The sequence below is a fragment of the Gorilla gorilla genome, chromosome 9, assembly GCF_029281585.2.
Source record: "Gorilla gorilla gorilla isolate KB3781 chromosome 9, NHGRI_mGorGor1-v2.1_pri, whole genome shotgun sequence".
Classification (NCBI taxonomy): Eukaryota; Metazoa; Chordata; class Mammalia; order Primates; family Hominidae; genus Gorilla; species Gorilla gorilla.
Window position 1 is genome coordinate 127,541,766 of NC_073233.2, and position 26,280 is coordinate 127,568,045.

General features: G+C 51.1%; 1 pseudogene; it reads right to left on the bottom strand.

Annotated features, from left to right (window-relative positions):
• Positions 1–2,703: 2,703 nt before the first annotated feature.
• On the bottom strand, positions 2,704–4,370 carry LOC101150044 (keratin, type II cytoskeletal 8-like; annotated as a pseudogene).
• Between the last annotated feature and the right edge of the window lie 21,910 nt (positions 4,371–26,280).

A 26,280-nucleotide genomic window follows, 5' to 3' on the forward strand; every position in this document is an offset into this window, starting at 1 on the left:
GGCAGATGTATATAAATATGTGTGTCAATTATGTGATGTTGTCTGTGGATGGAGTGTGAGGTGTATGTGGTTATGAATCATGTGCCTGGGGCACGTTGATTTGGGGGGTGTGTGTGTGTGTGTAGTGGTGCCTGGGCATGAGTGACAGTGCATGGCTGGAGGTCTGTTTATAGCCTGTGTGTGCTGGGAAAAGACATCAGAAGTCCTTGCCATTCCCCCATCCCAGCCCCCAAGCCCTCAGAGCCTGCTCCCATTTGGGTCTAGAGCAGCACGTTAGAGAGAGATGTGAACATCCTTTCAGCTGCCTGTAGCCAGTCTGGGGAACAGTGACAAGGAAATGTGCTTGTTTATACCCGAATACATTAATAAACCATAAAATTTACATGTGTGTTGCGGGGAGGACGGAAACAGGCAGGATTCAACCTGCAGGACATGCAGATATTAAACTCAATGTGAAAGTTAATTTGTAAGCCCAGAGAGTGAGTCGTGCTGGAGACAAGACTCCCAGGCCCCTGAGAGATCTGGGGCATCATTTCCTTTTTCGCTTCTCTCTCCCTTGCACGGCTTTTAGCAGAGCTTTGGAGTAACATTAATTTATCTAATGCGTGCACGCCATAAGTTACTTTTTTAATTATTATGATCAAAATATTGCTTAAAATTGATGCCAGCTGCATGTGTTTCTGTCAGAGTTCATAATTGCAATTGTAAACTGGGGAGCAGCTCGGTTCCAGGAGCCTCCCTGAGTAACGGCCCCAATACCATTACCGAGAGGTGGATAAAAATAAAACTGCAGATCGTGCGGCAAAAATACACCAGTGCGAGTTAAAAGGATAATTAGTGGAGCAGAAAGCGAAGCGGGACTCTGTCTGCTCTGTGGCCCACGGGGCCGAGGACTGTGCCGGAGGCTGGCCCCAGGCTGGGCTAGGGCTGGGCGGCAGAATGGCTCTTAGGGAAGGACCCAAGCAGGTCTCTGCACCTCAGTTTCTCCTTCTGTAAAATGGAAATAGGAACACCCAGTGGCTCCAACCAGGTGATGCATGTGAAAGTCTTCCAGAAACCCACAAGTTCCCTATCTAAGTAAAGGGATTATTCATGGGCTAGGGAGACAGTGCTTTTTTCATCTTCCCCATCAGGAATGGTTTAGGCTGACTTTGACTTTCAAAGGAAACTGCAGGTCTAGGACCAGAAGGCTGCCTTAGAGTGCAATGGTAAGGAGCACAAGCCTTAGAATTCTTTTATTCATCCATGCATTCACTTGACAATATTTATTGTGCACCCTCTATGTTCCAGGACCTATCCAGGCATTAGGGACAGAGCAGTGAACAAAACAGAGATCCCCGCCCTGCAGAGCTCACATTCTAGCAACGGGGCCAATAAGCAATGAAGATAGTAAATAAACTGGGTAATACAGAAGTGAATTATATGGCACACTACAAGATTACAAGTGGACACATTGTAGTTGTATGACTTTAGACAACTTACTTAACCCAGCACTGCTGAACCTTTTTCACATAGTGGCCCATGCCATCATCATCTTAGTGACAATGCAACCTACTAACAACCCATGTGATTATCATAGTGGTAATAGTAAGAACGATCACTTATAAGGCATCAACTGGGTGCCAGACACTGTTCTAAGGACCTGCCATATAAGCGATTGATGATGATGGCATGGGCAAGGCTATCTTTCTTGAACCTTCATGCTATGCCATCAACCCTCACAAGGAATCTATGAGGCAAGGAAGTGATCATATACTGTAGGGCTGGTGGGGTAGACCCATGGAGCTGCCGTTCTGCAGCTGAGCAGAATGAATTTCCATATCAGAGAAATGGGAACAATAACAGTGCTGAGCTCCCAAGGGTTGAGAAAATGCCTGGGAAGTGCTCAGCACAGTGCATGGCACAGCATGAAAATTCAAGAAAGATAAGCTTGTTTTTGTTACTAACCAGTAAGCCCTGAGAAACGGGAGAGTCATGAAGCTGGTTAGGGGCATAGAGGGGAGCTCATTAACCTATCAGTGAACCTGGTTACCTGCAGAGCTGATACATCACCTAAGGGACCAAGTGGAGGCCACTGAGGGTAGATGGCCTGTGAGAGGCGATTTCAGTGGGGAAGGGTTCTTGTTCCTGACTGGTGTCAAACAAAGAGCAAATCAGGACTTAGGTGAAAGAGGTGAGAGAGACTACGTGAAGGCAATTGCAATAAGAGGGGAGGGTTACTGCAATAGGGAAAACACAAATGTCTCAAGGTCAGACAGAACGGGCTTTTAAAAAAACAGGGAGGCTATTATTATTATTATTGTTGTTGTTGCTTGTTTGTTTGTTTTTGAAACAGGGTCTTGCTCTGTCGCCCAGGCTGGAGTGCAGTGGCACAATCTCAGCTCACTGCAACCTCTGCCTCCCAGGTTCAAGTGATTCTTGTGCCTCAGCCTCTCCCTCCTGAGTAGCTGGGGCTACAGGTGCACACCACCACACCTGGCTCATTTTTGTATTTTTTGTAGAGATGGGGTTTCGCTATATTGCTCAGCCTGGTCTTAAACTCCTGGCCTCAAATGATCACTTGCTTTGGCCTGCCAAAGTTTTGGGATTACAAGCATGAGCCACTGCACCCAGCCTATTATTATTATTATTATTATTATTATTATTATCATCATCATCATATTACTCTTTGGCAGAGCTAGCTGAGGTTATTTTGGACCAAAAAGAAAAAAAAATTGAATTGCTTTGTAGCTGGAGGCATGGGCAACGGGGATCCCCAGGCAGTAAACTCCCCAACGGGTGGGCTGAGGGCTAGGGCTGAGCCTCAGGTGGGTCTCCTGTTCCCTGTGCTCCCCAGCACAGCAGCCTCCCTCGTGGGCTCTGGGGCAGCCGCAGGAGGGGCAGGCTGGGAGGGGCTGCCGTAGCTGTTCACTTGGGCAGGACATCAGAGGACTCCAGCTTCCCATCGCGGGTCTTGATCTTCTTCACAACCACAGCCCTGGTAGAGCCAGTGCTGCTGAAGCAGATGGAGCCCGCACCAGAGCCAAAGCTGGAGCCCAGGCTGTAGCTGAGGCCGGGGCTTGTGAGGCCCCCAAAGGCTTAGCTCAGACCACCTGCATAGCTGCTGGTGGTCTTCGTATGGATGCTCATGTTCAGCATCCCAGACTCCAGCCGGCTCTCGTCGCCCTCCAGCAGCTTCCTGTAGGTGGCGATCTGGATGTCCAGGGCCAGCTTCACGTTCATCAGCTCCTGGTACTCATGCAGCGGCCGCGCCATGTCCTGCTTGGCCCCCTCCTGGGTGGCCTCCAGCTCCCACAGCTCGGCGTTGGCATCCTTAACGGCCAGTTCCCCACGCTGCTCGGCATCTGCTATGGCGGCCTCCAGGGAAGTCCTCTGGCCTTTGAGACCCTCAGTCTCAGCCTGGAGTCGGCTGATGTTCCGGTTCATCTCGGAGATCTCAGTCTTTGTGTGCCGCAGGTCATTCCCGCGCTTCCCAACCAGCGTCTGCAGTTCCTCATACTTGATCTGGTACATGCTCTCAGCCTCAGCCTGGCTGTGGTTGGTGATCTCCTCGTACTGCACCTTGACCTCAGTGATGATGCTGTCCATGTCCAGGGAGGGCTGTTGTCCATGGGCAGAACCGCAGATGTGTCCGAGATCTGGCACTGCAGCTCCCGGATCTCCTCTTCATACAGCTGCCTGAGGAAGTTGATCTCATCAGTCAGTCCTTCCAGGCGAGACCCCAGCTCTACCTTGTTCATGTAAGCTTCATCCACCTCCTTCTTGATGAGGACAAATTCATTCTCCATCTCTGTAAGCTTATTGATCTCATCCTCATACTTGTTCTTGAAGTCCTCCACCAGCACCTGCATGTTGCCAAGCTCCACCTCCAGCTTCAGCTTCTCCTGGCCCAGAGTCTCCAGCTGCCGTGTAAGGTTGTTGATGTAGCTCCCGAACATGTTGTCCATGTTGCTCTGAGCCATCTTCTGCTGCTGCAGGAGGCTCCACTTGGTCTCCAGCATCTTGTTCTGCTGCTCTAGGAACCGTATCTTGTCTATGAAGGAGGCAAACTTGTTGAGGGTCTTGATCTGCTCCTTCTCCTGGGTGCGCACGGCCTGGATATTGGGGTCCACCTCCAGTTTAAGGGGGCTCAGCAGGCTCTGGTTGACCGTGACAGTGGTGATGCCTCCCATGCCGCTGGCCCCACCATAGCCTCTGCCCAGGCCACCCCGGAAGCTGCTGCTGCCCACTCAGGAGAAGCTCGAGGAGCTGATGTGGGCACTGGGCCCACTGGTGTAGAAGCGGCTGCTGAAAGCCCGGGGTTCAGAGGTGGACACCTTGTAGGACTTCTGAGTCACCCTGATGGACATGGTGGAGGCAGGAGTGGAGGCAGGTGGGCTGAACGAGGTGGAGATTCCAGAAGGAGCGGAGAAGCTGCTTCTTGGTCTATTATTTTTAATAAATAAGTCTAAAAGGAGCCAGGTGCGGGGAGTGGGGCCAGCAGGTGGCCTGGCTGGCAGTTGATGCAGGAATGTTTGCCCCTGCATCCTGAGAGGGGGCGTTGAGAAGGGTGTCCTGAGTTCCTATGCTGGCTCAGGCTGAGGGTGGGGCAAAGTTCAGGGCAGAGATGCCTGACTCAAGTGTGGTCGGGTCAAGCTGGCAGCATTTTGTCTAGATTGGCTGCTGGTTTGGCTAATCAGTTATGAGACAAAGGATGGGACTTAGGAGTGTCTGTGCCTGGCCTTCTCACACCTAAGGAAGGAATCTTGGGGAAGGGGCCTTCTTGGCAGTGAGCCTTTTCCTAGATCACAAAAGGGTGGGGAGTTTCTTGACCATCGGGCACAGGGCTCAGGATGCATTTAGCATTGTCACTGGCCACTGCAGCCTGGGGTGGAATGGAACAGCAATTTAGTGCCACCTTGGAAATGGGAAGGCAGGGATGGGGGAAGCTTTAGAAGCTGGTCCTGGCTAGAAAGAGGTGGCATGTGGTAAGAGGAGGCAATGGTTCTGGGCAGTTCACCGCTTGCTTGACCTCCCTGTGCTCCCCACCTGTGGCCCAGGGAGACACTGGGGGCTGGGCCACTCCCTGGTCTACGCCCTGGACCAGGAGAGGCAGAGCCCTATCCCTCTGGGTAGGAGCAGAGGCTGGAGGTGGGAGCCCAGGAGCCTGGGCCCTGCTCTTTCCCATCAAGTTTAGAGGCTGCCGCATGTCTGACCTCTGCCCGGCAGGGACAAGAATTTTCTTTAGCCTCTTCCCTCTCAAGCCTTCTTTCCAACCATCCTATGGGAAGATGTGCATGAGCTGGCCGTGGTTACAGAGTGCTCTGAAGCTGGCGGGGGCCTGGAGGCCGGACTGAGAGGCATCCACTTTGTCTAGAGCCTCTCACTGTCACCATCCCACTGTTGTTGCTGTGCCAGCCATGGGCTGTTTGACTGGAGCAAAGGATGCCTCCCCACAGGGAGAGGGCAGGAGAGGATCTCAGCCGCTGCGCTTTCTCCAGGCTCTGCTCTCCAGCCTGAGCCAGTCCTGCGGCACCCCCCAGCCACCTCTGGCCTCCCGGGCTGCCGATGTACCACCCGCTTGTCTTCCCGTCGCTCAGGGTGATTCCCTAATGACTATAATCAGGGTGTGCGCGGAGAGGAGAGGGAGGGACAGCGAGTGCTTCCCTAGACAGCCCATCCATTAGTGGGGCAGCGGCCTGTCACAGCTGTCCAGAGGTAGATGAGCCCGGACCAGGCCAGAGAGGCCTGGGGAGGGAGACCAAGAACCCCTGTGTTCTCCATCCCTTCTTCCCCTTCCCTGTTCCTTGGCCTTCTGCTTAGGAACTCTGCTCTAATTATAAATGGTTTGACAACTTTAGGCTAGGCTCTGTAATTAAAAATAAAGAAGAAGACAGGCAGCATTGTCTCCTAACGATGCCTTTAATTGGTGGAGTTAATTTTAACGGGGCCTAGTTCAGTGCCTTGGAGGAGGCAATTCCAGAATTGGGGCTCTTGCTGGCATCCCCTGAAAGGCTCGCCCAGCCCAGCCCATTTACCTCATCAGCCAGGGGCTCCTCAGGAAGCGGGGGCAGGATCTTTATTTATTTATTTTTATCTCCAGTGCTGGGCACACAGTAAGCAGAAGAAGAGGTCTGTGGTGAGGAAGACCCAAAGCATCTGGAGCTTCCAGCCAGTCAGGAGGATTGCCTGAGGCCAGAAGTTCAAGACCAGCCTGTGCAACATAGTGAGACCCCCCCCATCTCTACAAAAAACAAAAAACAAAAAAACAAAACTTAGCCAGGGGTGGTGGTGTGCACTTGTAGTCTCAGCCACTCAGGAGGCTGAAGAGGGAGGATAGCTTGAGCTCAGGAGAACCAGGCTGCAGTGAGCTGTGATGGTACCACTGCACTCCAGCCTGGGCAAGAGAGCAAGACCCTGTCCCCCACTCCAAAATAATTTAAAAAATAAAAATAAAAAAGAAACACACTGGGATGGTGACTTGCAAGAAATAGAAAGAAAGCTTCCCAGACTGGCTCAAGTGACAAGGGAGACATTGCAAGGGCAAGGTGGGGGGGCTCTGGTGGATAGATACCCCAAGGAAGGAAGGGAACAACAGCTGCTCCACGCAGGAGCCCGTATCAGGGAGGGAAACCCCTCCCTCTCCCTCTGAGACTTCCATAATTGAGTCTATGAAATAAACTGACAGCAGGCAGATTAACAGGAGAAAAGGTAGACGTGTTTTTTGTGTGTACAGGAGCGTCACATGGAGGAAAACTGCATACCCCAAACCCAGCGAGATCTAGAAGCTGAGATGCATTCTTCATAGAGGAGGGAGAAGGGGGGATGCAGGCAAGTTAGGGGAGAGTATACAAGGTTTGGAAAAATGAATGGGCCCTTAAGAGAATAAGCGACAGTCTAAGTCTGCCTGGGTGGGTGCCCCCTAGGCCCCCAGTTTCCTCTCTCTCCTGTGATAGGAGCCAGTCTTCTCTGGTTGATGGATTCCTGGGGAGGGACTCACGACAATTGGCTTCTTTTTGGAGGACCTGTCTTTAGGCAGTTACAGGGAGTTCAGAGAGAGAGAGAGAGCCCCTGACCTCATTTACTGTACCCCAAGTGCTCTCAGTTTGAGGTAATCAGCATACCAGAGCTGAAGAGCTGAATATTTTGGGGTGACATTTCCTGAACTTCTTTTTTTTTAAGAAACCAGGGAAGCCAGAAACCCAACCTACTTTCCCCATCTCTCAAGGCCTCCCCAGTAGCCAAGACTTCTCTGTCTCAAGAGTCTCACATCCCTTTGGGGACCAGCCTCCCCAGAGGTAAGGGACAGTTTTTCCCTTTTAACTTCAGCTCATGCTGAAATTAAATCCTTTCTTTAGTTCTTTTAGCGCTGCCAAAGACAGGCTGGTATTTTCAAATATAACTGTATCTGTTAAAAGCTAGAAAATAGAAATAGAAAATACAAATAGCAGAATCAGTTTTCCAAAGGGCAGATTCGGAGTGCTAGGAATCCTGGAAGAAGTAGAAACTCCGTTTTCTAAATTCCAAGCTACGCAATAACTTTTCTCTAACCTTCCAAGAGCTGGGACAATTCTACCCCTGCCCCCATGAGATAGATGCCTCAGGTGGAATCTATAGAAGCAGAATTGTCCCAGTCTTTTTGAGGAACCCCTTTGAGAATAGAGCCTGGCACATAGTAGGTGCTCAGTAAATATATGGCATCCTATTTTCCATCAAGTGGAACAGTTTAGCAGGATATTTATTCCCTCCTGGGAGGAATAAGAAAGACCCCCAAAAACAAACCCTTCTGTAAATTAAACCTCTTGGATCTAAGCCTTCCCTCATCCCCATTACCTAAGCTTCATCCCTAAATCTTGCCAGTTTCATAAGAGGCTGGATAATGTTTTTGAAATAGTAAACCTACGTGTTCCTATTGCCTGGTAGCCCTGCACCCACTGAGTCAATGACATCGATGCCTCTGGGGAGGGCGGCTACATCCTAGAACAAAGAAGTCAATTGAGTTGCTGAATGGATTTTTTTTTTAACTCGAGGCAGATGCAGATACAGATACAATAGTCTACGGGCAAAGCGATTTTGATTTGCAAGAGCTAGAGCTTAAGACAGAAACAGTTTAGCTTTAAATTCCAAGAAGGCTTAGTTTAAACTCAGGACTGATCATTGAATTTCTGAAAGTTAACCATAGAGTGTCTGCGGATGTAGTAGGTGTTTAAGTGTTGATTAAATCAACCTTTCTCCACGTGCAAAAATCCATCTATGTGACTAAACTTTTATTCTCATGCCATGCTTTAATGAGTAGTAGGGGTTAACACTGTGATTACCTTGTGCTAGGTACTGTGCTAAGGGGTAGATAACTCATTTAATATTCCCAACAACCTCATAGAAATGGTAGCACGATTATTCCTATGCTCAGATGAGCTCATGTCGATTGCCTGCTACCCAGCTATAACAATGCCTCTCTGTCTTTCAATCAGTTCTCTCACTTCTGTTTCCATTGCTCCTTCTCCATCCAGGTTCTTGTGCGTGCTCTTCTCTCTGCTGGGAAGATCCATTGACACCTTGTCTCTTTGGAGAAATCAGACCCCCTTGTTCTGAGGCTTCCAGAGACAAGTAATCGTATCCTTTTCCATGCCCCAGCTAAACCTGTGTACACACAGGTTTTCTTTTTGCACTTTATATACAGAACATTACTGTAACTATTTGTGTACATTGGTCTTATTGTTTGCTCTGACAGTAGTGGGGTTTTCTCTGTATCTTTAGAATCTAGCAAATGCTCGGCACGTAGTAGGGACTGATGATTATTAAATAAGTGACTAAATGACAGATGAATGGGGGAAAAAATTAACCACAGAGCAGAGACCTGAGGGTAGTTGCTCCTCCACGCAGGAAAGGCTTCCTGGGAAATTAGGGAGCCCAAGGAGATAGGCAGAACCATTGTTTGGAAGGAGCTGTTGGGTCTGGTCTCCACCTCTGCCTCCTTTTCTTTTTACTTAGAGGTCAGAACTCCAGGGGGTGATAGAGACCACAGGTGCGTCTGCTCAGCCCCAGGCAGTTTATGCCCTGCTTCCTTCTGGAACTCTCATAATATCCTGCACCAGCAGGGAACAGACAAGCGGAGCAGAAGGTGCCTTTAGGCAGTGCGATGCCTGAGATCCTTGCAGCTGATCCTTCCCCATAACTCCCTTCAGGTTCCTGGCCTGTGGCTGGTACCAAGGAAATCTGGAGTGGCCTCCAATCTGAGAGATGAGGACTAGGGGGACAAGTCGGGGCTAGCAGGAGGGGAGCAGCCCAGCAATCAAGATAAATAATATTTTAATGCAATACTTAAAATTGGCTAAGTATGGCTCATGGGATTTCTGCCTAGTTTTATTTTTAATTCTTTTATTTATTTATTTATTTACTTATTTATTTTTTGAGACAAGGTCTCAGTGTTGCCTAGGCTGGTCTCGAATTCCAGGGCTCAAACAATCCTCCTGCCTCAGCCTCCTGAGTAGCTGAGACTACAGGCGTGTGCCACAGTGCCCAGCTGTTGCCTGTTTTGTTTTTTTTTTCTGGTTTTGTTTTGTTTTGTTCTTGAGATGGAGTCTTGCACTGTCGCCCAAGCTGGAGTGCAGTGGTGCGATCTCAGCTCACTGCAATCTCTCTGCATCCTGGGTTCAAATGATTCTCCTGCCTCAGCCTCCCCAGTAGCTGGGACTACAGGTGCCTGCCACCACACCCGGCTAATTTTTGTATTTTTTAGTGGAGACAGGGTTTCACCATATTGGCCAGGCTGGTCTTGTGTTGTGAACAACTCCTGACCTTGTGTTGTGATCCATCCAACTCAGCCTCCCAAAATGCTGGGATTACAGGCATGAGCCAATGTGCCCGGCCTGCCTGGTTTTATGAATAAAATTTTATTGGAACTAGGGCCAAGATTAGAGTGAGGTGAATGAGACGGGATCATCCATGTGCAGGGTTGGATCTGCCATCTAAAATTTGATATATTGTTCTGATTTAAAAAAATTTTTTTAAAATTATTTAGAGACAGGGGTTTGCTCTGTTGCTGGGGCTGGAGTTCAGTGGTGTGATTATGGCTCACTGCAGCCTTGAAATCTTGGGCTCAAACGATCCTCTTGCCTCAGCCTCCCAAGTAGCTGGGAGTATAGGCACGTGCCACCTTGTGTGGCTAATTTTTTAAAATTTTTGTAGAGATGGAGTCTTGCTGTGTTGCCCAGGCTGGTCTTGAATGTCTGGGCTCAAGCAGTCTCACTGACTCAACCTCCCAAAGTGCTGTGATTACAGGTGTGAGCCACCACACCCAGCCCAATTGCTGAGTTCTGGGGCTATACCTTACATTCTGTGCCTGCGGTGAGTGCCTTGGTTTCCTTGCCCCAGTCTTGGCCTGGGAGGTGGGACCTGTGTCAGAGGGGCTGGGGGAGTGGTAAGGGCTGCTGCCTCTATAAGATGCCTTTGCTTTTTGACAAGAGCACAGGCTGGATTTCAGTTTCTTTCACCATCTCAGCAGCCCCCTCTGTACAGAGTACAGTCTGCACAACTTTACGGGGTGGCCATGTCTGGAGAACAGACTACAGATTAGTCCACCCACAGGTAGTCCACTGCAGTGGAACTTAGAGGAGATTTTAAAGGTTATTTAGCCCACCCTCCTGCCCCGGAAGTTGGAGCATTTCTGCATCACCCCCATCTAGCCTGTCCTGTCTCTGGATTCCACCACGGACAGCTGGGGATACTCACCATGGCCTTTGGGGAATGGGGGTGGTGTGTTTACCTGCAGGCAGGCGGCCCTGGGCTTCAATCCTGGCTCCACCCTCAGCCATAGAATCTAGGGCAGGTCTCTCTAGTTTTTCAATCTGCAGAATGGGCCTAGGTAGTAACACCTGCCTCGTGGGGCTGTTATTTGGCATTGAGCAGGCACTCAGCAGTGTTGGTTTCCTTTCCCTCCTATTAGAAAACTCGTCCTCAGATTGAGCCTAAATCTGTTTTCCTGTGAATTCTAAACATTGGTCTTGGAGCCACGGGGGGCACATCTCTCTCAGCCCCCTGTCTGTTCCATGTTTGGAGTTTGTCCCCTTAAAAGCCTCTCTTCTGCAAACTCAACATCTTCACCTCCCTCAGCAGCTCTGCCCAGTCACCCATGCTGAGGTGAGCCTCACCCAGATGCCCTTGAGAGGCAAATCCATTCCACAGACAATGGCTGCTCTATTGATATGGTTAGGCTTTGTATCGCCACCCAGATATCATCTTGAATTATAATCCCTATAATCCCCATAATCTCTTATATGTCAAGGGAGAGACAAGGTGGAGGTAATTGGATCATGAGGGTGGCTCCCCCTATGCCGTTTTCACAATGAGTTCTCACGAGATCTGATGGTTTTATAAGTGTTTGGTAGTTCCATCTGTGTTCATTCTCCTTCCTGCTGCCTTGTGAAGAAGGTGCTTGCTTCCCCTTCTCCTTCCACCATGATTGTAAGTTTCCTGAGGCCTCCCCAGCCACGCCGAACTGTGAGTCAATTAAGCCTCTTTTCTTTATAAATTACCCAGTCTCAGGCAGTTCTTTATAGCGTGTGAAAACGGACTAATACTGTTTTCCATGGCGTTAGGTCATTTCTGTCAGGATGGGAGCCGTTTCTGATTCACTACATGGGGTAGAGCTGTTTGCACTTGCTAAGTGTGTAATAAATATGTGTTGACTGAGCCTGTCTCCCTTGGTCAGAGGGAGTACTCTTGCCCCAAGTCTTCTTTCCCTTCCTCAGCTACAATTTGAGGCCAGGGAGTGAGGCAGGCAGTGTATTGTAAGACCTTCCATTAATTCACTCAAAACATTTACCAAGCACCAGGCTAGGGGCTCCGATGAGAACCCTGTGAATTTCCTAGGGCTGCAGTAACAAATTACCACAAACAGCATGGCTTAAAGCAACAGACATTTCTTCTCTCGCAGCTCTGAAGGCTGGAAGCCCAGAATCAAGGTGACGGCAGAGTCATGCTCCCTCTGAGGTTCAAGAAAAGAATCTGTCCCATACCTCTCTCCCAGCTTCTGATGGCTTCTGGCAGTCCCTGGCATGCCTAGGCTTGTAGAGCCTCACTCCAATCTGTCTCTGTCTTCACACGGCATTCTGCCGTGTGCTGCTAAGTCCACATTTCCCTCTTAAAAGGATGCCAGTTGCGTTGGAGTGAGGGTCCACTCTAATCCAGTGTGAACTCAACCCTGATCATATCTGCAAAGACCCTATTTCCAAATTAAAGTCACATTCCCAGGTTCTAGATGGACATGCATTTTGCAGGGATAGCAGTCAACAGCACGGGAAACAATGCTTGCTCTCAAGGAGCCCATTGTCTCGTGGAAGGAGGAGCAGACCTGTTAACACAGAGGAGCGATGTGGTGATTCCTGGAGGCACGCTGGAGCAGAGAGAGAGCATGTGTGCTGGGAAGACCCCTGACCCAATCTCTGAGGGGACAGGAGCTGGTCAGAAGAAGGGTGTGAGTAAAGGTGGGAGAAATGGCCTGGGGCATGCAGAGAACTCCCAGGAGCTGGTGAGGCTAGAGCCCAAAGAAGGGATCAGGGAGTGATGAAGACAAGGCTGAGAGGTGAGCAGGGGGCAGTTGTGGAACACCGTGGACACCACGGGCCTTTATCTTACAGGCAGCCAATCAGAAGCCAATGAAATACTTTACGCAGGAAAATGATAAGGCTAAATGTATCTTGAAAGCTGACTCTGGCATCCATGTGGGATGGGTTAAGGGGTGAAACTGGAGGCCAGCGAACTAGTTAGATGCTGTCGCTAGTGCAGGCTAGAGATGTGAGGCTGTCAGCGGCTGATGGGGGTCTTGGCCAGTTCGTGCCCACTGTTATTCCAGAGATAAACACTGTGGACTTGCATCACAAACACCATTCTGCAGGTAGAACTTGACCTTCATAAAAGGAAGACAGAGAAAGACATCAGAAATTGTTTTTTAAGAACAAATGTTGGATTTTCAAGGGATCTGAAGTCAAGGTTGAATTTTCCAATGAGCTAGCTGGACTCTTCTTGGCATTTAGACATCCCAGGGTTTGCTTTCCATTGATTTTCCAGTGGGAACCTCCTTCTCATGCGTGATCTTCCTCCTACACTCTCGGCTCCTTGTCAGGTGCAGTTTCTGGTGAGGTCTTAAATTTTTCAATGGTGCCCAGCTAGCTGGTGAAGAAGCCCTTAGGTCTGGGCAGCCTGGGGATGCCCCTTTCCTGTAAGACTGTGTCCTGGGCTAAGATCTTCCACGGGCCAATGCCAATGTGAGTGGCAAGGGAGTCCACGCACTGTAGGGTTCTCCCTCCCAGCCCATCTGTGCCCTTGCATGGCTGTTCCGAGTAACAGGCCCCCTCCATTTAGGACATTGTAATGCGGCCTTCTTTCTTTACTCTAGACAAAGGAGATACTGCACAGGCAGTTGTAAGTGTGAGTCTGGGGTGTCAGTATCACTGTGAGTGGAGTTGGTTGGCAGTTGAAAGGCTTCAGGGCCAAGCTGTGGGACCACCCACTGTCTGATGGAAGTGAGTGATGAAAGAAGCATGACAAAATGCAACCCCAGAGAGGTGGGATTGGGGGTGGATGGGGGAGTGGACACTCCCAGCAGCATCCCAGACAGCTGTTTTCACTGATGCGTTCTATAGGGAAAAATTGTGAAAGACTTTGAAATGGACCAAAAAGATGATTGGGTGTCTTGTCTAGCATACTCTTCTGGGTTTTTTTCAGGCTTTCATGGTCTTTGAGCTATTTTACAGCCCTGGAAGTTACAGAAAACTGGTAATAACACAACGAGGAAAGGGCATGTGAGGCCATAGCAAGAGGACACACAAGCCAGGAAGTGAGCCCCCATCAGACACCTGAACCTTGATCTTGGACTTCCAGTGTCCAGAACTGTGAGGAATAGATTTCCCTTGTTGAAGCCACCAGCCTATGGTGTTTTCTTATGGCAGTTGGAGCAGACCATGAGAGCTATATTTCAGGTTCTTTGAGATTTTCTTTTAACCAATTGTAATATCTTACTGAATTAATGAACTAAATACAATTTTTGACATAGGTTAGTTGTATGAGAGTCACGATTTTGTCCTTAAGAAAAAGTTATTCTTTGACCATTCAATCATTCAGCAGAATGTTTGTTGATGCCGTCCCTGGCCCCGGCACTGTGCTGATGGCTGGAAATACAAAGATGAGTTCAACATAGTCCTTGTCCTCAAAGAGCTCCTTGTGTGGTGCAGAGGCGGGCAGGAGGCACACCAGTGAGCATCAGAGTGTCGGTGCTGAGGCTGCAGTTGGAGGAGGTCGCTTTTGGCAGGGATTCGGGGCAGGGCTGGGTTTTTCTTCCTGGGAAAAGCATGAGTTTTGGAGTCAGACAGGCCTAGCTCTAAGTCCTCAATTCACCACTTCAAAGCTTTGTGGCTTCAGATACATTCATTTTCTTATCTGTGAAGTAAGGATAGTATTTTCATCTTAAGGGTTTATGAGAAGTAAATGAGGTATTGTGTGCAAAGAGCTTAGCCCAGTGCCTGGCATATACTAAATGCTCAACAAATGCTAGTCTCAGCCTTCTGGGCTATGATTTCAGAGGTGCAAGGAAGGCCCCTGATTCCTTCCTCTCCCTGCTAGGAGACACCTGAAATTCCTTTAGGAGAGGAAAATCCTTTCATTACACAGCTAGCAAAGCACTCCCAGTATAAACAGCTTGGGACAGGAAGTGTAGTGACTCAACACACGTTAATATGTAATTTGCTGATGCCAGGGCTTCCGCTTAGAGAAAGTTTTCATAAGCGTAACCCCTTGCCTGTGAGTGCCTCTGAAAGCACTTTCACATCTCTGACCTCATGTAATCCCCCCAGCGCCTATCTGGGGAGGGCAGGACCTGGAGGATCATCCTTACTCATTTTACCAAGGAGGGGACTTGGGCTTTGAGCCATGAAATAAATAGTCCATTCCAGGTTACTCAGCCATGATCCAGGAGCCGGGCCTCAGACCTCAGTCTCCAGACTCAAACAATGCACCCTTTCCTCCAGTGGAGTGAAGAGGGGAGAGGAGTCACTCTAGAAGAGAACTTGGGGAACCTGAACTTACAGAAGCTGAGTCAACCCTGGTGGAGGAAGCAGAGCCTCCCAGGATGGTGGGTTAAGGATCTGCTCTCTATAAGCTGTGGAATTCTTACCATGTTGGGCCTTGATTTCTTCTTTTCTAAAATGGTGGTAGTAATGCTTGTCTCACAGGGCTGCTGTACGGATAAAGAGGATAACACAAGCAGTGTCTAGCACAATGCTAGATGGAAGGCTTCAAGCCACACAAGAGCAGGGACAAATCTGACTTGCTCCCCATTGCATCCCAGCAATCGGTAAAGCACCAGGCACGTGGTAGGTGCTCCAGGAGTATTCAACAAAGGAATGGATCAGTGAGTGGCATGGGCTCGGTGCACGGCCACTGTTGTAGTCATTGTGTAGGAACAGGATCGCTGGTGGAACTCACCGAGCCTGGGGACGTGGAAGAGAGGCTGGAGGAGCCAGGTCTGCAGACACCTTTCAGTGGCTGTGGGGAGGGCAGGCTCAAGGAAGAATTCAGTTTCTTTGGATATGAGGGCTTTGGGACACCTTCTGCTCTGAATGGAGAAGCCAGGAGCTGGGATACTCCATTTCCAGGCCAGGGGACAGGGTGACTTCAGGTAGAAGTTGTAGGCATGCAGGTAAGCCCCAGAGAGCATAAGGAGAGAGAAACCCAGGCCCATGCTAAACCAGCAGGGGCAGCCCATGTGGGTTGTGCAAGGACCAGACAAGCAGCCTCCAGGGGGTGGGCAGAGAGCTTCTCTGTGGCCCCTGTGCTGGGGTAGGGGGCATGGGTGGCCCAGAAGAACCCAGGATGCCACTGTATTTCCTGAGAACTGCTGCCCCAGCCCTTAGCTGTTCCTTCCACTAGAAGCCATTTTCACTCCTACTCTGACCCTCCTGAGACCATGGCTCACGGTCAGGCCCTGATCTTCTCGTGGATTTCTATCGATTTGGATGTTTTTGACAGAACGTGTCTTTAGGAGAGGCTGGTGGGACCTTCTGCTCCTGAGCCGCGATCTCTGCCTCCACCTGAATCTTCACCTCTGCTTTGTACCTCCCCTCTTCACTCACAGCCGCTGGCTCAACTCTCCCACTTAAAACAAAACAAACAAAACCCTCCCTCCCTTGGCCCCAGCTGTCTCTTCAGATCAGGTCTTATCTTTTCTCCCCCAGCTCATATCTTGGGAGGATTAGCGTTCCTTGCTGTCTGATGTTCTCCTCTCTCATTCACTTTTTTTTTTTTAGCAAATGGTCTTCCAGGTGTTTTTCCTCTGAGTGGCATCACCAGTGGTCTACAAAGTCACCAAGACCCCTCTCCAATCCACCCCCTTACCACTTCTAAATCCAACTGCTGTTCTCAGGACGTTTCTGCCTCCCATGGCGTTCGGCCGTGTGGGCCGCTGCCTGCTTGGAAGTCCAGCGTCAGGTCCCAGGCGGAACCCCGCCGGTGCCTGTGGCTTTGGCCTTGGCTGGCTTCTTGCTTTCCTTCGCTGGTCGCCCTCCCCCTTTGCTGTGGGTGCTCCTCGAGTGGATCCCAGTCCGCACCTCCTCCCTCCACGCGTTCTCCCCGCGTGAGCTCATCCTCCCTGTGGCTTTAATTACCATCTGTAGGCTGCTGGCCGCTCCAGTGTGGGCTTGTCTCAGGAGAAACAGCCCAGCAGCTTAAGAGCATCTCCATCCCCACATGTGTGAACTTGAGCACGTTCTGAACACCCCTCCCGCCTTCCCGCATGGCCACTGTCTCAGTAAGCATCTCTCCAGTTGCTGGTCAGAAACCTGGACAGGACTCCTGATTCCTCCTTCTCTGTCAGCCCCCACACTCAGTCCTTGTTTGATTTGACCCAACCGCCCCTTAGGTTTTCCTCCTAATTTGCTTTCCAGTCCACCCGCTTATCTCCTGCCCGCCTCAGTGATGGCTTCCTCCCAGGCTCCCTGCCTTAGTTGCCCCGGCTCACTCCCATGGGCTCAGCAGGTCTTGGGCTCTGCCTCATGCCTTGGGCTTCTCTGTCTGTCTGTTCCCTCCCTCCAAGCTTTCCTCAAGCCTCACCTCTTTGAAAGCTCGTGTCACAGTTAAGAGGGATAGTCTGGAGCCCACAGACCTATTTCAAATCTAGATGTCACCACTTAGCAGCTTTGTGATCTCAGCCTCAGCAAACTTCTTACCTGCTCTATGCCTCAGTCTCCTCTTACGTAAATGGCGATCCCTGCTTCTCATCGATTGCTGTGAGTCAAGTGTGTGTCTCTAGCTGCTTTTGTATTCTAGAGAAAGGCACTCATTGCTGCCAGGGAGACAGGGATCTTTGTTCCGGAAAATGACCCATTGATTGTGTCAGATAAAGCTCTCTACCCACCAGAGTGAAACTGGGAAGGCCAAAGAATGGGGCTGAACTTCTCCAAAGACAAAAGCCATTTCAGCAGGAAGCGATGAGAACCCGGAAATGGGAGAGGGGGGTCAGCCACGGGATTGGAGTGCAGAGGCTGAAGACAGAACCCAGAAGATGTGACTGGTTCAGGAGGAACTGGCAAGAGCAAGAAGTCTGATTTTTAAATTTCGAGTCACTTGTTAGGCTTCAAGAAGGGCCCTCCTACTCCCCAACTTCTAGGAAAATTATCTTACAAGTTCTGCCATAGGTTAGTAACATTTTGGGAGAAAATTCAGGACGAGACAGATCCCATCTGCCACTTCTTCCAGGAAGCCTTCCTGGACTCCCCCTGTCTCCCAAGTCTGGTTTTGGTATCTCCTCTTCTGTAGGTCAACAAGAAGAAAAAAACAAACAAACAAAAACAAAAAACAACCCCAAAAATTGCATGAACTCAAGAGTCAGAACAGGATTGAGAGAGAAGAGGAAATCAGAATGAGAGGAAATCATGAAAATGCCAGGTCCTGGCAATTCTTAGGCATCTTGGAGACTGTACGGCATGGAACTGTTTTTATCTGAATACTGAAAGTGAGCCCAAAGCTTTAAAGGGACATCAAGAGATCATCTGTGTTACTGAGAATTAAATTAGATGATGTACATAGAGTTCTTAGCCCCAGCCCCAACACACAGGAAACTCAGAAATTTGGGAGTTCCTTCTTTTTTTTTTTTAACAAACATTATAATGTCCTATTTTATAGATAGCAAGGATATAACAATCTCATCAGAGGTGAGGTGGGCAGAGATCTACAGGAACAGAGGGAGCTTATCTCCTCTTAACTTCCCTGGGCACCCAGGCCCCCTAATGGGGACACAGCTGCTGGTGACACTGGCCAAACAAGGACAATCTGACCATATCTGGAAATGTCCACTTTTGTTTTTATTGTCAGCTACTATTATTATTTTTAATAGGACAGGGTCTCACTATTTTGCCCAGGCTGGTCTCGAACTCCTGGACTTAAGCAATCCTCCCGCCTTGGCCTCCCAAAGTGCTGGGACTGAGCCGCAGTCTGAGCTGCAGCACCAAGCTCTATTATTTTTAACAACACTGTCCTTCCTCAGTGTCCCCAGAGTGCCTCTGCCTGTCCCCACTCATCTGTTGTTGAGTGTGGATCTTGGATTACTACTTTTCTACTTAGATGTAAGAAATCTGGCTGATTTTCACATGTGGTTTATGGAAATAGAAGGATTTTTTGGTTCCATCACAAAAAATAGAAGGATTTTTTGGTATCCTGTCTTCCTCCCTCCAATTTCACTGCAAGCTCTGAGTTGGAACTCAAATGGCCAGTTCTCCTTGGGTCCCTTGTGCCTCACGCACAGCAACGGCTCCACCGATGTCTGTTGCTGTGGGGGTTAATTTCATCCCTGGATGGGTCCAGAGAGCCCACACCTGGGCAGGAGGCTCAGCCCGGAAGCCCCTGCTCTGTCTTTGCCTGTGTCTTCACTCAAGTCTCTTGGGACAGCCTGAGCTGCGGAGATGTGGTGGTGGAGAGGAAACAGAGATGGGGTCTTTGAGAAGAGAGGGACTGGCAGTGTGAAAGTAAGGGGGTGGTCACAGGGTGTGGGGGTTGTATTTAATTAGTCACAAAGCCCTTTCATGAGATCTTGAGCCATGGTCCCTTGTTGAGGAAATGTGGGTACATGTGAACTACATGGAAAAGGACCTCAGGGTTGTCACATCCAACTCTGATCCATTGCAAGAATCTCCTTTTATACCTCTGACAGGTTTTATTCAGTCTTTACTTGAATGCTTCTAATGATGGAGAGTTCATTACCTTTAGGGCAGGAATTTTTGATTACCTAATTATTTTTATTTTTATCTATTTTTCCTTTTTTAGAGACGGGTCTCACTCTCACCCAGGCATGAATGCAGTGGTGTGGTCATAGCTCACTGCAGCCTCGAACTCCCAGGCTCATGCGATCCTCCTGCCTCAGCCTTCTGTGTAGTTGGGATTACAGACAGGTGCCACCACACCTGGCTAATTACTTTTTTTTGGTAGAGACAGGGTCTTGCTGTGTTGCCCAGGCTAGAGAACTTGATTTTAATTAAGTACTCACCCTCCTTCATAACTGATCCAAAGAGTTATAGTGAGCCCATTTCTCTTCTCAGTGGATAATTCAGGCGAGTGTATGAGCATGTGGCACAATTCTAGCTAACGAGGTAGAGAGGAAGCCCAGTAGGGGCTTCTGGGAAAGGTTTCCTCTCCTTTAAAAAGAGGTACAAAAAGGTCTGGCCTGTCCTTCTATTAGAAATTTGAGCAGATATGTGATGTCTGGAACTGTGGCAGCTATCTTATGACCATGAGGGGAACTAACCTGAAAGCCAAGAGGACAAATTAAGGCTAACAGAACAGAAATGTGTTAAAAAACAAAACAAAATAAACATGCAAGCAAGCAGGAAAACAAACTGGGGTCATAGATGTAATCACTGAACAGCTAAGTTAACCAGTGCTGGGGGTGCACCTACTATTTAAAGCAAACCTGAAAATCTGTTCACTCATTTTTAACACGAGGTTAATGAAATAGTTTATATGAACTGGAACCAAACAGGAAATCTCTAATTCTAAATGTCAGTGGCCAAGTTTTGAGCCTAAATAATGAACTTTATATCCATCTGTGTTACACTTTAGTTTTTGGTTTTGATCTAATCTTCCACCTTTTACAGACTTTTTGGATTTCTGTTGTAACTCTACAGAACATTCCTAGTCCCTCTCAACTCTCTCTCTCTTTTTTTTTTTTTTTTGAGACAGGGTCTCACTCTGTTGCCCAGGCTGGAGTGCACTGGTGTGATCTCGGCTCTCAGCTCACTGCAACCTCCGCCTCCCGGGTTCAAGCGATTCTCCTGCCTGAGCCTCCCTAGTAGCTGGGATTACAGGCACATGCCACCACGCCCGGCTAATTTTTGTATTTTTAGTAGGGATGGGGATTTCACCATGTTGGCCAGGCTGGTCTCAAACTCCTGACCTCAGGTGATCCCCCCGCTTCGGCCTTCCAAAGCGCTGAGATTACAGGCGTGAGCCACCGTGCCCGGCCTCAACTCTCTCTCTTTCACTTTTAGAGCTTCCGTGAGCGTAATTTCTTCATTCAAGGAAATGATAAGTTGAAAAGAGCCAGGCCAAAGAGAGAGCCTGGCAACACCGCACACAGCACTGGGGGCCAGACACTTTGGGGTCACCTAGATGTATCACACAGCCCACATTTCTCTATCGTGTCTGCATTTGAACAAATGCCTTGCTGAAATCAGGATTTAGTGACTATGATACACTGACCCATTCTTCCTTATAAAAAATGGAACCACCGTCAGCAGAACTATGCCGGGTCTGCCTGTACCAGGGCTGTGACCTTCTCTGTACAAGTCTGTTTGCATGTGGGCAGGGACGGTGAGTTTGTGGCCTTTCCTACGCGTTTCATATCTGGACCCATAGTTCAGTTTTGGGGGTTAGGACTGAGCTCTGGTTGGCACTGGCTAGGGCTAGACGCTGGGAAGATGGCTGGAAATATTGATGACAGATAAGCCTTTTTTGTCCAAGGCCAGACAGGTTATATCAGCCCAGACTGAGAGCCTTCTGAGTCCCCTCCCCTCCCCTCCACTTACTTCTATTACCCTGGCCTTGCCCTGGGCCTTCGTCCTTCAGAACTTTCTGGCTCTCTGTTAGGGTAGGGCTCCATCTCCCATTGATCCTGAAAATAGATCTTGAGGGGACTCTTGAGAAGAGAAGTATGTATGGGAGGAGTGGAGGCCCCCAAATCCTCCTCAGCCTCTGGGGGCCCAGATGAAACTCAGAATGGGGGACAAGATAATTTTTTTTTTTCTTTTTTGAGACAGAGTCTCACCCTGTTGCCCAGGCTGGAGTGCAATGGTGCAATCTTGGCTCACTGCAACCTCCACCTCCCGGGTTTGAGCAATTCTCATGGCTCGGCCTCCTGAGTAGCTGGGACTACAGGTGCGTGCCACCACACCCAACTAATTTTTGTATTTTTAGTGGAGATTCGGTTTCACCACATTGCCCACGTTGGTCTCGAACTCCTGACCTCAGGTGATCCATCTGCCTCAGCCTCCCAAAGTGCTGGGATTATAGGCGGGAGCCACCGTGTCTGGCCTGACAGGAGATTTATTCTACCTGGGACTGAAGTTTTCCTGAGCTGCCCTGAGGGTGCCGGCTCCTGTCCCCACCATTGTAGATCCGGTCTCTTCCCTGCATCTTTTGTTGGCACAGGAGAGAGGGGATGGCTGGACTCCCAGTGCTCTGGCTACTCCCTCCCAGCTCACACGGGGGCTGCTAGCCTGCGAGCAGGGGTGAGGTAGTGAGGGCAATGGTGGCCTTACAGGACTGTAGGATGCACTGGGCTCACTCTGGAGATGCACCTGTGCCAGGCCTGAGGGTTTGGAAGATGGGAATCTCTCTCTATGGCTTCCTGGGTTTGCTCTCCCCCAGCTGGAGGAGAGTCAGGCTAGAACAGCACTGGCCTGGAAGCTTCGTAACCCCCAGCAGGAGGAGCCCCCTCACAATCCAGGAGCCTCCAAGCCTCCTGGACTTCTTTGGCCCTGATGGTCGGTGAAGGGACTTGGCCCAGCGGAGACGTCCGAAGCTCTGAGTGCCCAGAAGAGGCTACGTTCTGGTCTGAGTTCCTTGGCCCCTTTAGATAATCTGCCTCTAAAGGCATGATCCTGAGATAATAGGGCGTAGGAAGACGGATGTTGGTTTAGAGTTTGGAGGTGATTTGGGGGTGGCTGGAAGGTGGGGAGAGCTGCCTCTTGGGTTCTACTGCCTCTTGCTAATGGCTCAGCTTCCCAGCAGGAGAGGAAGGGCAGGAGACTCAGGCCTGGCAGCCTAGGCTGGTGCTGAGCCTGGGAGATGGAGGAGGAGTCTGGTAGCCTCTGTGAGAGGATGAGAGTGTGTGGCAGTGGCGGGGTGCCCACCTATGCACCCTCAGGCACACCTGTCCTTTCCCATTCAGAATTCATGTTCACCCGCGGGAGTCACGCTCAGGTGTTCACCCACAGGTTTATCCCCGTGATCGGGGTGGAGGGAGGTGGAGGGAGGTGGAGCCTGGCGGCTCTGGAGGTCTGGGAGGAGGGAACCGAGATGTAGGATGGGGCTTCTGTCCCAGGCTGGCCTGGAGGCAGCAGGTAAGGGCAGGGTGTGTGTGTGAGAGGGACAGAGTCTTGTCCACAAGTGCCCTTACAGGAGGGAGCAGAGCCCAGGGAGGCCAGTGAAAAGAGGCCGGAGGAAATGGTCCTGGGGTGGCAGGTGGGCAGCTGGCCCCAGGTCGTGGTCTTCCCAGATGTCAGGGTAGCTCTGGAGGTCCTGGGGGTGGCTGTTCTCGCCCTGGAGTTCTAGGGAAAGAGAGAGGAAGAGGGGAGAGCGGGGAAGACAGCTGGGGATTATGGTTGCCCACCACCCGCCAGGCATGCAAGCAGCGCATCCTGAAATCCCCTCACCCTGTCCATCCCACCCTCCCAGCGGGCCCAGGAAGCTCCACCCCTTTGCCCAAGGTCATACACAAGTAAGTGGCATAGCAGGGTTTGAAATCAGGTCTGCCTAACTCTAAAGCCCATGACTGATCCCTCCCCTGCACCAGGAGCCGGGGACAGAGGAAGGCAGGGAGGGAAAAGAAGGGCACTCTGTCTGGGCAGGGTGTGGGTGGCATGGGGTGGTGTGTTCACTTGGGGTCCTGTACTGACCTCCACTTGGCTTCCCACCACCCTAGGCCCTGGAGGGGATGTCTTGGGTCCTGGTCACTCCATCCTGTCTCCCACCCCGGACCTGAAGTCCCAGGCAGCTTCCCTGGGGGAGCTTAGCTTGGAGAGGGGCTCCCAGCCCTGCGTATGGCATGGGGCCACGTTTCCCAGGCTGTCCAGCAGGGGGAGCCCCACGCCCCCCGCCTCGGTTATCCCGGGTCCGACAGGACAGGAGGTCCCAGGCAGCAGGCCTCTGCTCTGCCCTCTAAACACAGCTGGGGCCAGGGCTCCAAGGCCTAAGGACTGGACAAGAGTGGCTGGCTCTGGGGAAGGCCTCTGGCCCTGTCTGACCCTGGCCTGCCTGGCCTCCCATGAGGTTGACAGAAGACTGTGGCCACCAGGCTCCCAAGCCCCCTCCATGGGTGAGCCTGGGCCCTCCCGCCTCCTCATCAAAGGCCTGGGAGGGTGCTCAGGCTTCCAGGGCTCCCGGGCTGCACACCCAGACTCAGGAGCCTACTGGGCGCTGCGGCACCTCTCTTCTCAGGGTGTGCTCCCCCTCCACTCGCTCAGCTGAGGACACTGTCCTGGGCTGGGGAATTCAGGAGCAAGGAATTGTTCTTGCCCACCCGATATGTTCCACTGCTGCAGGTGTCTGCAGAGGAGAAGGGCAGAGACCAGACATTCGGGTGGTGCCTCTATCTGCGCTGTGCAGTATGGCAGCCTGTGGCCATGTTTAAATGAAATGAAAATTAAAGAACATTAGCATTAACATAACGACAACACCGGTTACTCAGTGGCACTGGCTGCATTTCCAGTGTTCCATAGGCTCCTGTGGCTAGTGGCTATGTATGGGGGAGCATAGAGGTGGAACATTCCATCAGGCTGTTCTCCTGGACGACACTGGTCCAGCCCCTAAGCTGGGGGAGGGGGAGGCCCTGGTGTGGGGGGTTGGGGTCAAGGAGCTGGAAGCTGGGTGGGAGCCAGTGTATGTGTGGGGTGCTACCATGGGGTGCCCTGGGACGCGGGAGGAGGGAGGGGCATCAGAGGAAGAGGGCAGACATCCGAGGAGCCCAGGAAGGGCCTGGGGACATGAGGAGGGGTGCAGGTTGGAGCCTTGTCTGCGTATCTTAGCTTTGAGCTTCCATGTGCCTATTTACAACCCGGGAGGACTGTCACAGTCAGGTGGCGGGGCAGAGAGAGCCCGAGAGAGGCTTAGGTCCACTTTGTCACGCTGCCTCTGCTTGCTGTGACTTGGGGCAGGCTCCTTCCCCTCCCGAGCCTCAGTCCCTTGCTCGGTGACACAGGACCCACAAGGTCTGTGTCTCAGGGCTGCGTGGGGCTCAGGGAGACGCAGGGTGTGTTCCGCCTGTGGGAAGCGGGGCAGACTGGAGATCGGCACCTCCTCGTCTCCTGCTGTCCTAAGGGAGCTCAGAGATCTTTGAGTTCTATCTCCTCGGTTTTTTAAAATTACCATGTAGACAGAGTCTGCTTCCTAAGGAGGATTTGAGGCAGCTAACCCCTTATTTTACAAATGAGAAAACAAGCTTTGGGAGGCTTAGGGACTTACTCAAGTCACGTCGTCTCTGAAGTTCCCTGATGTTCAGAGCCAAGAAAAGTTTCATAAATGCAGCCTCAGCCTCTCAGCCCCACCTCCCACCCCATCCAGACGCCTTTATTCCCTTAAGGGATGTGGGGCTGGGCTGAGCTCGAGGAGGAGGACCGGGGCCAGAGATTGAGGGTGAGGCGGTGGCCTGGGCAGAGGAATCCAGTATGGGGAGAGAGCCCAGTGCCTGGCAGGGGAGGGTAATGGGGATAATGGGGACTTTGAAGTGGCCACTACATCCTGCAAAGCCCAGGCCTACAGAATGGGGTTTATGTGGAGCCTCTGTGTGGAGAGGGGCCCAGACTGGGGATGTCAGGGTCCCCCTGCCCTTCAGGGCAGCAGCAAGCCTTCCTCCCAGCACCTCTGCTCTCATCTCCACGTGCGCTCATGCAGAGGGCTTTGTAACGGCAGTAGTGTTAACAGCAGCAATTCATTGAGCACCTGCTATAAAACAGGCGGATCACTAGATATTTTACCTGTTTTCTCTCCTTTAATTCACTCAACAACACAATCAACTCCATAATAGCTCTATTTAAAACCTAATGTAACTGTGAGTCAGAGAGGGTCAGTGACTTGCCCAAGGTCACACAGCCTAAAAGGGGCTGGCTGTGTCAGCTTTCCAGCTGGTTCCCTGAATCACACATGCCAGGAGCTTTCCCCCGGGCACAGTGGTCTGTCCAGTACCGGGTGCTGGCTGATGATGTGCTTCCCAGGGGGCTGGAATGCAGGACTCTGGCCTGTCAGGGAGAGTTACAGTCTGATGGGAGGGGGCTGCTCCTGGCAGAGCCCTGTCTTTGATGGGGGAGCCCAGCTTTGATCTCCTTTTGAAGTCCCGGCCTCTGGAACCAGCAGCTTCAGTGGGGAGAGTGCAGGGGAAGGGGGAGATGAAAGGGCAGGGGAAGCCAGATTTGGAGAGAGAGGGGGGCAGCCACAAGGAGGGAAACAGATGTGTGCATGAAGACCCGGGAGACAGGGATCTGGGAGAGGGAGTGGGAGCGGCTGGTGGGAAGAACTGAGGGAAAGGAAATGCTGTGGGCAGACAGGGAAGGCCAGGAGGGGGAAAGGCTGAGTGTGCCGCTGCGGGGCAGGGGAGACATGAGAGACAGGCTGGGCCCAGCAGCTCCTCACCCACCATCCCCAGCTTCAAATCCCCTTTCTCTTCCCAGGGAGGCCCTTCTGGCTCTGCCACGGGCTGACTCTCAGTGTCTAATGGTCCAGAAGTTCCAGCGAGGTCCTGGCTGAGGCCTTATCCAATGGCCTGGGGATGGGGCGAGGGGGAGGTGAGGAGCTCACATCCAGGACTTTTCTGGGATCTATCACCCAGGCTTGCGCCCCAGGCGAGGGGGCTGGGATGAGGGATGGGGGAGGGTGTCTGCCGCATGGCGGTGCACCTGTTCCTGTCTGACATCCTGGTTCCTCCTGTGGGGCTGCCAAGCAGGGAAGTGAGAGTGCGTGGTGGGGCGGGCTGCCTGGCAGGAAGGGCTAATTCCCAGCTAATCCCCCAAGCCTACCCCACCCAGTGCCTTGCACTGCCCTCCCATC